At 58.0% G+C, this 17,883-nt stretch overlaps 1 long non-coding RNA gene across 1 annotated transcript; it reads left to right on the top strand.

The window, feature by feature from the left end:
* The first annotated feature begins 240 nt into the window (after positions 1–240).
* Positions 241–8,415, top strand: LOC308181372. The gene is made up of 4 exons (XR_013941438.1): positions 241–966; positions 1,954–4,336; positions 4,433–4,480; positions 5,233–8,415. It is a non-coding gene; the product is annotated as an uncharacterized lncRNA (long non-coding RNA).
* The last annotated feature ends 9,468 nt before the right edge of the window (positions 8,416–17,883 follow it).

Genomic DNA, 17,883 nt, shown 5'->3' on the forward strand with positions numbered 1-17,883 from the left:
AGGGGATGGGGATGGGATGGGGATGGAGATGGGGATGGGGATGGGGATGGGGATGGGGATGGGAATGGGGATGGGGATGGGGATGGGGATGGGAATGGGGATGGGGATGGGGATGGGAGGGGAGGGGAGGGGAGGGGATGGGAATGGGGATGGGGATGGGGATGGGATGGGGATGGGATGGGATGGGATGGGATGGGATGGGATGGGATGGGATGGGGATGGGGATGGGGTTGGGGATGGGGATGGGATAGGATGGGATGGGATGGGATGGGATGGGATAATCCATTTGGAAGGGACCAACAAAGACCATTAAGTCCAACTGGCCCTGCAGCCAAGGATTCCCGGTGCACTTTGCCTCAAAATAAGGGGGCAAACGCCCCGTTTGGGAGGGCTGGTGGCTTCCATCGCGCCAGGCCGGCCGGCTGAGCCGCTAAAAGGCTTGCGCGGCGTGGCCCTGGCGGTGGTACAGCCCGGGAGGGTAATGGGTATTGGATTGCTCCCTTAGGTCTGTTCTTGAACCTAATCCTCATTAGACTGAAACCCATTTCAATTAAGACAGGCCGGGCTCCTCCTTTGTCTTTCTTTTAATTGGACCGTTCCTGCTGCTAAATGGGCAGCTTAAGCATCCCAAAGACCCTGAGAAAAGCCCGGCATGTCCCCTAATGGGGTTTGAAAGTGGAGAAATAACAGCATAATCAGTCTCTTCCTCTTTGTGTCAGCCCCCGATTCACACCGCCGCCCCCCTCCCCTGCGCACCCTTTCACTGAGGGGCTGCTGACAGATGGGAACAGGACCGCCGCTTCAATGGGGTCTGTCGGGGGCTTTCACGGGCCCTGTCGCCATTCTCCGGCCCTCTTCTTCTCCTGCTCTTGGCCTTTGTGCCAAGACTGGGAACAAGCTGGGAAAGCTGAGCCCGTCCTGTAAATACCTGCCTGCGCTGGATCAGCTCAGGGCTTAAAGGACACGGTGGGGAGCGTTTGGCACAGCTCTTCTTCCTTCCCTCTGCTGGCTCTCCTTGCCCTCCTCCTCCTCTCTTGCTCCTTTCCTATTATTTATTCCCATTTTCCTCCAAACTAAGGCACGAGCGGCTGGAGACGCACATGCTTGGGGTGAACTAGCCCAAAAAGAGGCTTGGCATGGCCAGTCCGAGGGCGAGCTGCTCACGTCTGCCCTCGCTGTGCAGCCCAGCTCTGCTCTAGGACCGGGGCAAGGCTGCTGAGGTCTGGCTGGATTCCTGCAGGAGATGGGGCACGGTGCTGGCTGCAGAGCTGCCTGGAAGAGGCTGTGATCAGCAGAAGGGCCAGCTCCCAGCCTCCTTGAAAACTGCCCCTGCTCACGTGGGAGCCAAATGGGTGCTCGGGTGCGCCCTAACCCAGCACTCGTGCGCCCGGTCATGCAGGCACGAGCCGGGTGCTCCTGCAAGAGCTGCTTGGGTGCTCATGCGGGGCGTAACAGGCGTGCCGTGAGCTCATGCGTGGCTGAATTGCTGCTGCGAGCTCGTGCAGGGCTGAACTGGGTGCTCAGCTGTGCTGCAAAGCCGCACGCGTGCGCGCTCTGCTTGGAGCCGAGGTGCGAGCTCGCCGCTCGGATGGGAACCTGCTGGCTGCTCATGCGTGGCGCGAGCGAGCAAGCCAAGAGAAATTAATCGGGTGCTCATGCACGGACTAATCTGGTGCTTATGCGTGTGCTAATTGGGCCCTCATGCATAAATTAGCAGGGCGCTCATGCATGAGCTGATGGGGCTCTCATGCACGCACAGATGGGCGTGGGATGGGGTGGGGGGGACACGGGGCACGGCAGGTGCTGGGGGGGCCTGCAGGTGCCCCCCATGGGTTCCCCTCCGTGGTGTCCAGGCATGGGGATGCCCAGCTCTTAGGTGATGCAGAGAAAACCCGGTAAATAGCTCCTAATTTATGTATAATTAATGCACTTCCTGGATTTCTCTGTTTCCAGGCAGGGCCCTGGGTCTGGCTGCGTGCTTCCCGAAGACCCAGGGCTCGAACGTCGCGGGCAGGGAGGGGAAATGCCTTCACATCGCTGCTCCCTCGCCCAGCAGCTCTGTGCAGCCCTGGGGAAAAGTCCCTCGGAGCCACCAAGGGGGAGTTTGGGGTCAGGAGGGGATTTGTGCCAGCACTCCCGGGCATCAGGCATTACACGGTTCTGGGGATACTTTGCGATGCATTTATTTTGTAAAGCAAAACTTTTCTGGAAGCGCTTTGCCTGTCTCTCTCACAGGGTGGGATCTGGTTTGCGGGGCGTTTTAATGACTTCACATCGCAGCCGTGTGGCCCAGCCTTGGAAAAATGAAGGAATTATCAGGAAAAAAAAAAAAAAAAAGCATGGCCCCAGCTGATTGGCACGGAACTCCACCCGCTCCTGGCGCGGCACGAAGCCCACCTCCCCTTCCTTCCCCCCGCCGAACATTTCGCGGGCGCCGGGGGGGCTCTTTTCTCTCCCATATGGTGCCAAGCCCACCTTGGACCGGATCCCCTGGGAGAGCGCCTGGGGGACAGCTGGGAACAGAGGGAAAACAGCCGCCGCCGCTACGGCCACTTGCAAAGGGCCGCAGCGGGATGGGAGAGGGATGCGGCGGCGGAGCAGTCGTCCTGGAGACCGCCGTGCCGGAGACATAATGAGCAGCGTCCCTTCCCTTCCCTCCCACCGCTTTTTAATTCCTTCCTCGTCTTCTTTTTTTTTTTTTTTTTCGCCGCCTGGGAGCGGGGAGGTGAGGGCATCCCCCTCGGCCCAGGCTTTTGTGGGTTTGTGGCAGCTCGGCTCGGGCGAGGAGGGTTTTAGGGCAGGTGCTGCTATGGGGTATCGGCACGTCTCCGCGGGGCTGGGGGGGTGCGGTGTGTCCCAGGAGGGACCTCAAAAAAACGTCAGAGGGGGGAAAAATGGGGGTTCCCCTCTCGTTTTGCTATTTTGCATGGCGTTGGTGTGATGTATTGAAGGCTGGGGCATCCTAATGTCCTCTGAGAGAGGGCAGGGAGGTGGATTTGTATGTGCTGCCCCAAATCCCGCGCGTTTGTGCGCTCTGAAGGCAGGTTGGGAAGGGGGTGACGGCTGGGACAGCCCCACGGCATCACCCCGAGGAGCTCAGCCCTCCTGGCAACACGGGGCCGCAGGGCACCGCTCCCCATCCCTCCCCACCTCCCTTTTACCTCCCCTCCTTTCTCGCTATGTGAGAAACGAATTTATTATTGCGACGTTTATTTTACACGGAATCGGTTTTCCCTTTTCGGGGGGGGGGGGATTAAAGCCGTGGGCATTCAGGCTCGGGGCGCAGGAAACGGCGGCTTTTCTTCTGGTGCCGCTCGGGAAGACACGGCCCCTGTGTTCTGCTGAAAGGCCCCGGCGCTGAATGACCCGCGGGCCCTGAATGAAGTGCCTCTCAATTAAAAGTTTCCCATTGACGCTGCCTGAATGAGACCTTGCTGGGGAATTCACCCCGGCTGAATGGCCCGGGCCTTCATCAAATATTAAGGGGCCAATGGATTTCCCACAATATTTGTACACCTTCCTTTGTGGGGATTTCTCCCTCCGGTGAACCAGAAACCCTTAACACATCCGCTCCCGATGCGCCCCCTTCTGCTGCTCATTAGGGGCCGTGGTGGGGGGCGGCTGGGGGGCTCCGTGACACCCCCTGCAAGCGTAGGGACAGCCACCTGCTTGTGGCGGTCCTCTGCCCAAAATCCCACGGAAAAATGCAGGATGGGGGCACCCGAAACCCCCCCAGACCCCTGCTGCCGCTGCTCCGTCACCTGTCCAGAGGGGCCCTGGTGGCATCACCTCTCCTGGTGGTCCCAGGAATAATTTAGGGGGCTGAGGAGGGAAAGGAGAGCCTCCCCTCCTCTTCCCCTTGCCCGACACAAAAGGAAAGCGGTCTTAAGCCCCGGGCTCCCTTCTGCCCGGGGACAAAAGCCCCGGGCTACTTTCAGAGGAGCGAGGGGGCCTCGCTGACAGCTCCGATTGTTGCAGCCCCGCGGCAGCACGGCCGCCCCCACCCCTATTAATGATGCTAATTAGAAACCACGCAGGGCAGCCTCCCTGGGGGGGGGGGGAGTGAGGAGAGAGGGGTGGGCTCTGCATAATTTATTCTCCCTTAATCTCATTAAAGAGGGGAGAGAGAGCGTCAGGGAGAGTGTGGGAATGTGGTGTAGGGGGGATGCTGCCTGGTCCTTGCTCAGCACCCCTTGGGGGTCCAGGACCCCGCAGGGCTGAGGGTGCTCAGCCCTGCAGGTAGGGGCAGGGAGGAGCTGGGAGCTGAGCCCTGAGCCCTGAGCCCTCCTTGCAGCTTCTCCTTATCCTACTCGCCTTGGAGGTGGGGATTGAAGAGGTAAAAGTGCCCCGGCCCCATGGATACGGGTGTGGGGCAGGGGAATGGGCTCTGACCCGGTGCCAGCAGCAGCAATTTCTATCTCGGGCATTTCAGAAAGTGCCTGGTGCAACGTTACCAGCAGGTGCTCTGAGGAGAGTCAGGGTAAGAGCAGAGAGAAATGAGGAAAACGCATAATTCTTATTTTCGTCTTCGCTTTATACCTTTTCTAAGAAAATTCCTTCTGCTCCTCAGCCCTGGCTGCCCGCTGTTCTGGGACAAGGGAATGTGATGCCCCTGTGTCCCATCCCCATGGCAGCTGGGGGCAAGGGGTGCTGGGCTGGGCTGTCTTTTTGCATTGCACCCACGTTTCATCCGCCCTGACCCATGCAGCAGGGCTGCTGGTGCGGGGCACAGGGCAGGGGCAGGGACGTGGGGGGCTCCGGCCTCGCCGGCAGGGATATTACGGTGCTGTGAATCCCCCTCCTGGCCCTTGGAGGGGGCTGTGAGAACCGTATCCTCTGGAGCAGAAAAAAAAAAATCGCCATTCCTCCCTTCCGCTGACCTGGAAATTGTGAACATGTTCCTGGGGCCCGTGGGTCGGCAGCAGCGCCGCCTGGGTCGCCGTGCTGCGTTGTGCCAGAGGGGAATTAACCACCTGCTCCCAGCCCCGACCCCAAATGGGGGTGAGGGTGGCTCCTCTCCTCTCCCCGTGCCCCTGCTCCATGGGCAGGTAGCTGGGGACCGTGTGCATGGTGCTGGGGCATGCTCCTCGTCTTGCTTTGCATCCTTTCCTTGCGCTGCTCGGTGTTTGCACCGAGGTATTTAGGAGAAGCATGGATGTGGCACTAAGGGACGTGGCTTAGTGATGGGACCTGGTGATGGCTGGACATGGTGATCCTGAAGGTTTTTTCCAGGTGGTTCAATCGGCAGGTCCAAAGCCTTTCTCTGTAAGAGAGGATGCTGCAAACCGGCTCCAGGTCCAGGCAAGGACACCTCTGATTTCTCTTAGCCTGCTGCATGGCTTTCCCTGCTCTGGAGCCGCATGCCTGCGTGGCCACGGGGCTGAGCATCCTCCGAGCCCGAGGTCTGAAAGGGCTTCGGCAGGACAAAGCGCACAGCGAGGCGGATGGCTGAGTGGGAATCGGGCAGCTCCTTTGTGCGATAAAAACGAGCTGCGAGCTCCCTGCAGCCTCTGATGCTGAGCAGGGAGGCGTGGAGAGCCAGTGGCCTTGGCTCAGCTCTGCAGGTCCCGCAGCAGCCCTGGCAGCGCTCCCTGGAGCTGGAGCCGTCCGTGGGGCAGCGTGTGCCACTTCCCCAGCTCCGCGTGCATCCGGAGCATGTGGAGGGGATGGCTCCGAAGCCAAGGGACGCCCCCGCAGCCCCCCAAAAGCAAGCAAAAATAATATGTGTGCTGAAAAGCTTTAATCAGACCCCGTGCTTGCACGCTCAGGATAACCTCAGGCTATTTGATGCGGATGGGCTGGAACTTCGAGGGATCAGAGCTGCAGCTTCTCAGGAAGGCTCGAGGTTTTCCTTGGTGGGTTTGTGTGTGCCACACATGCTGCCACCCTCAGCTGGAGATCTGCAGGGGAGATGCAGTGCCCGCTCATGTCCAAGAGGTTTGGAGGCTCTCAGAAGCATCTCTTGCACCTCCCAAGCTAGCACAGAGGCCAGCATGCACGGCTGGGGTGTCCGTCCGTTGCGTGGAGTGTCCGTGTGTCCCCAACAATTTGGTGTGCTCAGCCCAGCGGGGGGCACGCAGGTTCCTGCTGCCTGGCACCAGCTCTGCAGCAGGGAGGCAGGCGAGGCCAGGAGCCCTCAGCTCTGGAAGGATTTGTGCACCGAACCCTTGAGCAGCTGCTGAAAACCACCCAGTGGGTTTGGGACAAACGGGACTCTGGAGGAAGCTTGTGTGCCTGGGCACAGGGAAAGGGAGAGCCGCTGGGACAGCCAAGGCAGGAGTAGGGGACAACATCTGTGCGCGAGGGGCTGCCGCAGCTGCTGCCTCGCCCGTGAAAGAGCCCCGTGGCTCCATCTGGTTCGGGGACAAGCCCTGGTCTTATGGAAACACATGGCCGACATCTGGGGAAACAGGAAACGGCGGCGAGCGGTGTCCCAGCAACGCCGCGTCCCGCTGCCCGGTCCCCCACCGGCACGGCCATGGGATCGGCAGCTCGGGGAATTCAAAGCACAAGGCCAAGGCGACTGATGGATGGCTCGGGTTCAGTGGGGAGGGATATGATTAATAAGTGTTATGGCCCCTTTGTTCCCGCTGCGCGGCTGTCAGCGCGGGTTAGCTCTGACGGGCGCTTTGATGACTCTATGCCCATGAGCGAGCCACCGCCGTGATGAATCTCAGCCAGCAGAATAATATCTGCTCCGGACCCGTTCTTGTCTCCCGGGGACAATAGCGGGGCCAGGCTGCTTTGTGAGGGGTGTGGGATTTGGGGTTGGTAGCAGAGGGCTGATTTTCTCCTGCACGGGCAGCTCCGTGCTGCTCGCCTACGTCTCGGGCATCGCCCCCCTCGCGGGACGGCCGAGTGTGCCAGGGAGGGGAGAAGGGTAAAGAATTGTGGCTTTTTCTTAGAAACGTGAACACGGGGGCTTTCAGGCTGGCACGTCACCACGGTCTGGAACTGACAGCGGAGCACTTTGTGCCAAATGCTGGCGTTTTGCAACCCAAAGCGCTCTCTTTGGGCACCGCGCACCCTGGCAAGGGGCAGGCACGCGCCGTGACGGTGCCTGGTGAGCTCTGCTGCTGGTTCCTTGGGGCTCTGCGGGGTAGATGTGTACCTTCCCTGTGCCTCAGGGTGTTTGGAGGTACTGGGCAGTTTTCGGGACAGGGCAATGCTGCTGGGGGTACTTTGGCTCCCCTCCGGGGGCTGCTACAACCTGCAGCAACCTTGCCAAAGCTGCGCCGTGACGAGCGCTTACCGCACCAGCAGGAACCTTCTTCCCAGAGCTCTGTCCCGCTGTTCAGGACAAAACGACTTCTGAAAGCGGAGCTCGGCTGCATTTTCCTTCTGCGCTGACCTGGATAAAGCAGGCTCCCTCCCTCCACAAAGCGGCGAGCAGCTCCGGCAGCGCAGAGGGAGGGGAGGCTCAGCCGGAGCTGTCCTAGCAGCATGGCTCATTGCCTCCGCCAGGTTGCCTCCTGCTGCCTGTCTGTCTGTCTGTCCTTCCTGATGTTTTAATAACTCACCTCCGGAGCTTCCTCCGTGCACCAAGCCACCAAGTTCATTTCAGCAGAACCGCTTTGTATTGCCTTAAGGGGAGGAAAAAAAAAATAATAATCAACGCGCGCTCTGCCCGGAGGGATGCTCCAGGTGTCTACAGCCGATTCAAGGAAGGGCAGCTTCCAACCCAGCCCGGCTTTTAGCCCAGGGGAGGGCTGGGGGATGCAGCCCCCCTGCCCGGAGGGGGCTCTGCAGCCCACGCGTGCCCTCTGCCGGGGCTGCTGCGGGCGCCGCAGGTCGCTGCACCGCGCCTCTCCTCCGCCAGGGGCCACTTTGCGCTACCGATTGGGGCTGCAGGGGATGGGAGCACTTGGGTGGGTGCGCTGGGGTGCCCGTCCCACGCGTGGACGTCCTGCTGCGGGGCTGGATTTGCTTTTCTGCCTGCCCCCAGCTCCTTCCCCACGCCTTGGCGCAAGCCAGCGAGCGATGGGGAAGGCGCCGTGCCACCTCCGGCGCGGGCAGTGCCTCTGCACCCCGGCAGCAGCACGGTTCCCTGCGGCATAAATCCACCTGGGGATGCTCGGACGTGTGCCAACCCCCACCTAGGAACACTTGGACACCTCTCCAAGCCCATCACCAATTTGGTTTTGAGCTTAGTGGGTGTCAAAGGGTGCACAGAGAACCGAAAATTGGAGATGGGCCCCCAGCAGCTCTGGCTCTGCTACGGCTCTTGTCCAGCCTGATGTGAGCCCCAAAGGCTCACCCTATAACAGGCCAAAGGAGCTGGAAAAGCCCCCTCCTGCCTCATCTCTTTGGGAACCACAATCTGTGAGCAGAAGGCAGCTGGGCTGAGGTTTGCTTTGTGGCAGAGAGCCGTGCCCCAGCCCTCCCGGCTCCTAATTTCTCCTCCATCCTTTCCCCGTGCCACCGAACAGCCCCGTTAATTACTCAGGACCCGATCGCCTCGGTCCTGCCACTACGGCCGCACTGCAATAGCCACTCAATAACTCAATCCGGGTGAGTAATATCTAAGTGCTGCGTCTTGGCACCGTTATGGTTCCCCACTTGGTCGAGGTTTATGGCATTTCATTTCATAGAAGCTTTCCCGCTGCCAGAGCCTCCAGCCAGCCTTTTACTTTAACTGTATTAATTCTCCCGGGCCGGCCCCGCTCATATTGTGTTTTTAATTGAACATTCTTTTCTTGTCTCACTTTTGCAAATTCAGCCTTGATTTCCTTCCAGGGTTGCGAGGAAGGAAAAGAACGAACGCGGCGGTGGCTGACCCAGGGCCGGCACCGGGCGAGGGTTTGGGGGAATGAACTGGAAGGTCCTGATGAGCACGAGTGGGAGGGAAATGTGGGGACTTTGCTTGCTGAGAGCTTTGTCTCCTCTTGTCCAGACAGAGGCAGGCTCGTGCCAAGTGCCCTGGGAGCCCAGCGCGATGGAGTTGCAGCTGCTTTTGGTTACAGCAGCTCCTTCTGGCTGGCCGCTGCGGGCAAAAACACGTACTCCTCCTGACCCAGCACCAGGACTGGGGTTGGTTTCCCTCCGAAGCATCTCCCCTGGCTTTGCCAGCTTGTCCCCCCTGCTGCTGGGAGGTGAGGGGTGGCAGACGTCACCTCCAGCCCCCGCGGCTCCTGGTCTTTCCTCTGAGCTGGGAGAGAAACGCAGCTCAGGATGCAAAATCAGTTTGGGTTAAAGCTCTTTGTGAACCGAAGTGCTGCGGTTTGAGGTCCTGTAACCGTGGTGGATCAGTGATGGGAGAGGATTTCTAAGACTTATAAGCCCTTTTCTCTCTGGTGGCTGGCTCCAGCGGGCCTGATTCGGATGTGCTTGCTATAATTAGCATAAACGCTATTAATACTAGGGCCTTGCCAGGGGGAAGTGGACGGGCCATGCCAGCCTTCCTCAGGCTGAGGTCAGCCCTGCCATTGCTTCTCCTGCATCCGTCAGCATCCACGACGGAGACGTTTCCTGCCTGCTGCAGGGAGATCCAGGGCACTGCTGGTTTCCAAAAGTGGATCTGACCAACTGAATTCAAAAGCCAAAACAGAAGAAATTGCTCGCAGCAAACCCTGCTCGAGGAGACGAGAAGCAAGCCCGGGGGTAAATCCTTGGTCCCGGGTCTGAACTTTGAATTAAATGGCTAAATCATGAGCAACAAGGCCAGTTAGCTTCCCTCACCTCCCCGCGCCGAGCCTCTGGTCTTAAAACATCTGGCTCTGCTCCATTTCGGCCCCATTTTGGCAAGTTTAACTTTAATTGTGCCTTGTTTACCGCCCAGTAAATCAGCCGGGGTTAACCCCGGGTCTAACAGCACCTTGTTCCCAAGCCTCCTTATGGCTCTGGCAGGGGGCGGTGGGAGCCAGCAGCCCTCCCCTGCCCAGCCTGCCTCCCGTTTGGCAGTGCCCGCATCGATGGAGCCAGGACACGAGGAGCTGCTCAGCGCCGAGATCCTCACGCAGATCCGCTCGCCCTTGTGAACGGCCTGGCTCCTCAGCCAGGATTATGTGTCTGAACAAGCCCTCAGCTCTGGGAGCAGCTGTTTTCCAGCTATTGCCTAACAAAGAAAACTTTTATGACTGCAGGAAAAAAAAAAAAAAAGGGAAAAAAAAAAAAAAAAAGCAGGACTCGGTTTCTCCGGAGCAGCCGTCTGGTTCGAGGGCGGCGGGGCTCAGCACCAGCGCCTCCGCAGCGCCCACCGCGGGGCTGGGCTGCTCCTCCCGGGGGGGGTCCTCTGCACGGTGGAGGAAATGATAATGTCTGCAAAGAGGGGACGGACAGCATCGCGGAGAGGGGCTGAGCTGGCTCCTGGGGGAGCCCCTCGGTGCCATGAATTTCCTGAAGGCATCCCCCTGTTTTCCCACCGCCTCGAGCACTGCACCCACCTGCCCCAAGCCGCCTCTGCTGTCAGAGTGCTAAAACCACCTGCAAGGTTTGGTTCGTCACCGTGGGGTCATTGCTCTCCCCTTGCACAAACTTCAGCCTTTCCTCTCCCTTCCTGCTTTTTTTTTTTTTTTTTTAAAAGAATCTAATTTCCCAAATGAAGTGCAGCAGAGAGCAGACAGTGCCTGAGTCAGATGAGCCTAATGGATGAGGCAGCAATTCACCCAGGCACTTTCTTTAATTGAAAGGCTCTGCCTGCGGCTGCCAAGGGGAGCAGGAATGTGGTTCCCCTGACGGGCCCTGGGTAGATGACACGGTGTGTGGCGGCTCCGTCCCCAGCCCTGCTCTGCTCGCTCCTTGGCTCGCCTCCTGAGCCCTGCAGCAAGCTGAGTGGCTCGGCAGGAAGGGAGTAGTCACCCCCAGCCTTTTGCTGCAGTGGCCTCAGGGCTGTGCATCCCCCTGTGCACCTCCATGTGCATCCACTTGTGCATCTCCATGTGCATCTCCCTGTGCATCCCCCTGTGCATCTCCCTGTGCATCCCCTTGTGCATCCCTTCGTGCATCCTCCGTGCTCTTGCTTTGCTGGTGAAGGGAGCTCAGCTCTCAAGTCTTGCAGTGCTGCAGGACCAGCGATTGCCCCGGCCAGGCTGGAGTACAAAAGCACCACGACAAGGCGTGCACAGGGGCCAGTCTCTGCTGCAGGTGGTGCTGGGGAGAGGAAGCTCGCTGCCGTGCCCATCCCTTGCTCCTGCTCCAGCCTGGTGCATCGCACGATGCTGCCTATCCCGTTTTGCTCAGGCTAATTTTTCCACCCTCCCCTTATCACTTTTGGATGCCTCCCAGCCTCTCCATTTTCGCCCTGGGGAAGCATTAACGAGAAGGGCCGTGCCTTGCCTATGACCCAGGGGACGGGAGGCCAGGGAATCCTGTTTATTGCGGTGGGGGGGTCCTGCTCTGCCCCGCCAACATCCCCTCGCTTTGCCGTGGAAGAGCAGGAAGAGGTTAACTCAGCCTGAATCCCTGCTCCCCGTGCGTGTGCGCAGAATACCGAATGCAGAGGCGAGCGGCTGGGAGATGCAGCAGGGCAGCAGTGCCCTGTGCTGGCACCGACAGGCTGAAATATCTCCCCGGTATTCCATGGGTGTGCGCTCAGGAACTGATTTTGAGATAGAAAAAGAAATCTTTTAAGAGCTGATAATTTTAATGTCTTTTTTTTTTTTGCCTTTTTTTTTGTCTCTTTTTTTTTTTTTTCTTTCTTTCTTTCTTTTGCCCACGCTAATGGCAAGAGCAGCAGCTGCATTAACTGTTTTGGATAAAATTCAACACAAAAGCCTCTATCTCCCGGAGTGTCTGGTCCAATAAATCCCGCCTCGAGCTATGAAATTGTTTTAGGGGAGTGGGAAACCGCAAGGCAGGAGGGCTCAGTCCCCCTCGCAGGTCCGTCAGCCCTCAGCCTTGCTGGGCACGATGCAGACGTGGGTGCTGGGTGCCCAGCACCCAGGGGACCGGAGCAGAAAACCCATCTGCCAGCAGCCCTGGAAAGGCTGCCAAGTGCCCTCCGACGGAGCTCTAAAACCTCGCTCCTTGAAAAAAAAAGAGGGGAAAAAAGGAAAAAAAGCCCCATATCCTGCATGCCCGGAATCTTAATCTCTTCTCTTTCAGCCCCGGTCCTGCTTCCCAGAGCCGTAATGGCTTTTTGGTGAAGGAGGGCTCCCCAAAGCTGCGTGGCTTTGTGGTGTCCCCGGGTTTTTCAGTGGCACGGGGAGGGCAGCGGGGTTACGGAGAGCAGCAGATGGGGTAGGAAATGGGAACGTCCTGGCTGCGGGAGGTGCCCGGTGCTTTTTGTTGGCAGGAGCCTGTTGCAGAAGGAAAAGGGGATATTTCCCTCGGACAGCATTTTGGGCACGTCATGGCTGGGTTATTAGCAAATATTTCTTGCACGAGGGGCTGAGCCAAACCTCACAGGGTCCCAAGGACCTGACCACCCCCCCAGGCACCCTGATATAGGGCAGCGGATCTGGACTGCAAAGCTGCTACCTGCAGCCCTGGAGAGGGGAAACTTGTGCTTTATAGGAACGGGGAAAAAAAAATGCTTGGGTTGCACTTTCTCTCCAGCTAATCCAATTTGTCTCCTTACTGCTTTCAAATGCCTTTTAAAGATTCCTAGCAATGTATTATAGGAATCCATTTGCCGAGATGCAGCGGAGAGGGGCATTTTTATTTTACAGTTATTAGCGAGTGACAAGGTAAGTAACTCGGAGGAGATTGATCACCCAACTAAGCATTTTTACTTTCCCAATTAATCCTGGCATGATCGTAATAAATCCGGGAGTGGGAGTAATTAGATGTGAGCGGACCTCGCTTCCTTTCGCTGCTGCGTGTCGGGGGTAATGGATAGAGACATCTTTCTCTGGGAAGTGGCCTAGGGAGACGTCCAGTTAGATGGGATTTCTGGAAAGAAAGATAGATGTCAGGGGCCAGCGTTCACTTTTTTTCCTCAATGGAGCACAGATTTATGCCATCAATCCACATTAAGAGGCCTTCATGGCTACACAGAAATCCAGCGAGCGTAATTCAATTAGCCCCGTGCACTTTTTAAAGATGGGATTTGATAATGGAGGATCATTTGCCCCGAAGTTCACACCGGATTTTCTTTCTGCTGCGTGTTTTTTCCCCCTTTTCGATTAAAAGAGTCGCTGTGGTTCACTGGATGCTTTCACCGCCCGGCTCAGAGCTTGCTGGGTGAAGCCCCCGAAATCGCGGCCACCGAAAAACTGGCTGCGATGCCACCTGCGTGCTCCTGCACGATGCTCGCTGGTTTTCCAACCCATCCTTGTGAGCACGGGGAAGCACAGAGCCAGCAGGCTGCTCCGGCATCCCCTTGACCAAAAAATGAGCGGCAGGGACCGGGGCTCTCCTCGCCCTGCTCTCAGTCCCCAGCTCCAGCACCTTTGATGTATTTTCCCGGCTCGCAGCAGTGCCGAGCTCGCTGCAGATCCTGCAGGGCACAGCACGGCCCTGCACCTAAGGGTCAGCCTGGAGCAGCAGCTGCTTTTGGAGGGCATTGCGGTGTTGCAGGAGCGACGAGCTGCTGCTCTCAGCCGCTTTGCATGGGCACCAAGGGACGGATCCTGCGCGGCCGCAGCACCTCGTAAAGCAGGGTGCGGGCACCGCGTGTGCCGAGGCTGGCTTCCTCGGAACCTGTGATTACACCACAGCACCCATAGCATGCAGTGCTTTGGGTTTCGTGCTGTCTCCTGCAGTCATGTGAACTCACGCAAATCTCAGCATACCGCCCCGTGTCTAACATCAAAGATTTAGGGTCGTGTTGTTGAGAAAAGCGTGGATCCCAGTAGCTCCTAAGCCCTGGGACAAACCCAAAGGGTAGCTATGGAATAAATGACGTCCTGATGTGGCGAGGAGGGGACTGGCTTCTTGGATTCCCTCCTTGAAGAGGAAATCTTGGATCTGTCCCTTCCTAGCACAAGGGACAGATCCAAGTGTGCTCCCTCCCTTTCCCCTATAATGAAGGGGGAAGGACTGTGTGGGTCACTGCTGTGTATCCGTGCTGCACCCAGCGCTGCCACCGATCCGAGCAGCTCCTGTGCCCCACTGCCACCTGGGGACAGCAGCTCTGAGCCTCCCCGGTGATGCTGCAGCACCCACGGCACCCAAATCTCACCGGGCCAGGGGTGTCCGACACTGCTCCGCTCCCCCCCCAGCCCTCATTAATAGATTTACTTATTTGGAAATCATTATCCAGGCAGACAGCCTCGTGGATGTGGGATCCCAGGGGCAACTTGTTAGCAGCTGCTCCGTAGCTACATCAAGAGGTTTTCTGACAGTACACAAAAGCCATTTGACAATGTCAGGAACCACCGAGAGGGATTAACTTGAAAGAGAAAAGGGAAAAAAAAAAAAAACAACAAAAAAAAAACACACATTAAAACATGTCTTAAAGCTTATCAGAGACGGAGAGCTTCAGAGCAGAAAAACCAGCTGGTGGGGGAGAAGAGCAGGGAAATCGGGGGGGAGCCCCAACAGGATCAGGGCCACTCGCTCCCCTTGTTTAATGTCGGGGCTCTGTTTTGCTCAGCCAGGGTGTTCACGCAGCAATTTTATTTGCTTTTTGAAGGCTTGGCCTGAGATCTCGAGGGTTTCCTGCTCGGGTGAGCGTGCCCCACCGGTGAGAGGTAGAGACGTGAGCTGCTGATGCGTTTCCCCTGGGATTTTGGGTACCCGGGCTGCTGCAGCGTGCGCGCCCCGGCGCACCTCGGAGCACCTGCAGCAGACACCGGGGCCCCGCCAAAGAATAAAGTCTTGGCTGAGAGCTGTGATAAAGAATATCTGGGAAGGGAAATGCTCCGGGGTCAACCAGCAGAGAGATGCCGGCGTAAAAGTGCTGAGCGCAGCAGGAGCGTCTGTACAGTCATCCCGGGGAGGCAATAACTTGCAATAAATGAGAGACCTTTGCGGAATTACTCAGCCCAGCCAAAAAGCAGCTCGTTTGCCTGCGCCGTGAGTTGTTAAAATTGGAAAAATCTTCAAAGGACACTGAAAAATTACAGTCCTGTCTCCGATGTGACAGCTGCTGCTGCTGGAGGGAGAAGCCCTGATCAGGCAGAGCCGTACCCAGGCACTTAACTTCAAATGCCTGAGAAAAATCCGGGGACATCACCAGGGCTGGAAGCTATACAGGTGAATAAAGGTCAGAGTTTGTACGTTCATCTGGTGCTAGCAATGGTCTCGGAACACCAGGGGCTTTTACAAAACTGCCGGCCTCCGTAACCACTGGACTGGGAGCATCACAGCGCTTTGCTTTGCTTTGTTCTCCTCTCCCTCGCTGCTCCAGGCCCCTCCTGCAAGAAAACCGGGGAAATACAATGCAAATGCACGCCGAGGTGTCAGGCAGCAAACATGGCATTGAGTCCCTGCCAGTTTTCCAAGATCCCTTGCTATTTCGGAGGCTGAATGTGATACCTCAGTCGTAAGATCGGCTCAATGAAGTTTTTGCAAGCCCCAGGTTTACAATAGCTGTCTTGTAAAGAGCCCGGACAAACCCCAGTGATTTATTTACTTTTGTCAGTCGCACGGTTTATTTATCTTGTGCATTGATTTGCCAAATATTTTGTTTCAGTTTTCCCACAGTTGCTCGGCCGATCTCTCCTCTCGGCCGTGCGAGGCTTCGGCGCCCGGGGGGGAGCAGAAAAAGAGGGGAGCAGAGGGGCTGGAAGGGGTGCTCCCACCACGGGTGCTCTTCCCCTGGGATCCTGGAGCTGTCCTTCAAAAAGACGAGCTCACTTCTACCTATGGACCTCATTAAAACTGTGTATTTACAGGACAGAGGAGGTCCCGGGGTGGCTTGCGTGGCAACTCCACCCGAAAGCCCACGAGCTCGAGGAGATCCTCTTGAAAGAGCTGACCGCAGAGGGGCAAACGCACCAGAAAAGCTTGTTAAATCCATTTTTCTCTTCACAGCTCTGAAAGCAGATGGCGGGGTGGGGCTAGGAGGGAGCTAGCAAACAGCAAATAATACAAACAAAGCGTAAATAATTCTTCCCCTCTCTCCCCGCTCGGCGAAGTGTGGGAGCGCGGTGCCGCGGCTGGTTTCTTCCACCTGGAGCTGGGGTGGTTTCTGCGATTTACTGCCGAGCGGCGCTCGAGGAAGACAATAAAAATTAATAATTAAAATAGCAAAAATAATCTGCCAGGCAGGGAAATATTTCTAGCTGGTTGCTTGTCGAGTTCAGAGCAGCAGCAGCGCAGTCACGGAGTCGTTTGGCCTCCGTGCTGCTTTTGGCTTACGGTGGGGTCTCGGTGCTGAGCACTGGTGCTGAGCCCCTCAGAAAATAACCACACGTTTCCTGAAAAGCGCGTTTCCTGAAGACCTACATACGTTGTAGGCCGCTTTCTTCCAAAAATCATGGCTCTGAAGTCCTTGCCGAAGCGATAAAGCACGGCACGCTCCTGCACACGTGGCCTTCCTTAGGTGTCGAAGCGTCGGCTCAGTTTTATGGGACAGAAATTGAGGTTTTGGGCAAAAGGAACCCGGGAGGGGTTCGGGAGGACAGCCCGCGTGCTGGGACTGAAGGCAGAGCTGAGATGGGAAGTGCGTGGTTTGAGGCAGAGGATATACGGTATGCCTCCCGTGTAAAAGCGCGGCACTTGTGCTACCTCCAGACAGATTTATGGGAGCTCTGGTGTTTTGTTCTCTCCAGGGGAGAAGGTAGGCTTGGACAGCATTTTGAGCACTCAATATGATTCATTTGTTCCTATCTTCGAATTAATTTGTGTTTATGTTCCAGAGGAGAGAAGAAAAAGGATTGGCACGTACCCGGCCACGGGGGCAACCAGCACGAGGAGCCATCCCCAAAGCTCGGAGGGTGCTGTGCGCGGAGAAAGGTGCCCACCCACGAGGGACATCGGGGCACACACCGTGTCCTGCACCGGCTTCGTGGCCCTAGCGTGGCCAAACTCCACCTGCTCGGCCCCAGGTCACAAACGCGCCTTGTTTGGGGCCGCCGAGGAAAACAGCCTTGTAAAAACGCCTCCGGGGGCCGGCTAATTTATAGAGGGGCGAAACAATATCCCTCCCCTGGTGCCACTTAACTTTTCATTTCGCAGCGGCGGTAATCGCCCGCGACATCTGGAAAAATTGCCCTCCGCTCCCTATGGGGGAGGCCGGGGGCAGAAGGTCAGGGTGCTTTGGGGGCAGCCCCGGGCTGCTGCCCCCCCCCCCAACAAGGGGACCAAACCCCAGGATCCGGCACCGCCCGCGTCCGGTGGCAGCGGCACCTCCGGGGGTCCCCGGGGGATAGCAGCCTAGCCTCAGTTTCCCCACGGGGAAAAGCGTCGGGGGGGGCACCCCGGGAGCGAGCCCCCCGCGGTGCCCGAGGTGCGGGAGGGTTGGAAGCGGGGTCCCCCCCCGCAGCTCTCCAGCCCTGCGCGCCCCAGCGCGGCCGCCCGGAGGAGGGGGACGCCGCCGGGGGGGCCCTGCCGGGGGGGCGGCAGGCTGTGTGCCGGGCTCCCTGCACCTTTAAAAGTCTCCTCACGTCGCCGTGCCGATTAGCCATTAACCTGCCGGCAGCTCCCTTGCCTGGGGGTGGCGCGCTCCCGGCGGCTCCGCGCTCCCGGCGGCTCCCTCCTCCCTCCCCCCCCCCCCCCCCCCCTTCCCTCTCCCCCCTTATCAGCAATTCAGATTGCATGCAAATCTCCAGGCTTTCTTACAGGGGCAAGGCAGGGGACAGAGCATTTCTCCCCGGCCTCGGCTTCGGGGGAAGAGAGAGAGAGAAGAGATATCTCCTCCTCCTTCTCCTCCTCCTCCTCCTCCTCTCGGGATTTTCCTCCTTCCCCCTCCCCGCCTCCCTCCCTCTCTTTCTTTCCTCCTTTTCGCCTCCTGGAACAAAAGTAACCCCCTTTTTCTCGCTCCAGCCCTGCCTGCGAGCGGCCCCCGCTTTGTCTGGCCGTGCCGGGGGGCTAGGGGGCTTTGGGGGGGGGTGGGTG

Source organism: Anser brachyrhynchus (genome assembly GCF_964034855.1).
Source record: "Anser brachyrhynchus genome assembly, chromosome: 21".
Classification (NCBI taxonomy): Eukaryota; Metazoa; Chordata; class Aves; order Anseriformes; family Anatidae; genus Anser; species Anser brachyrhynchus.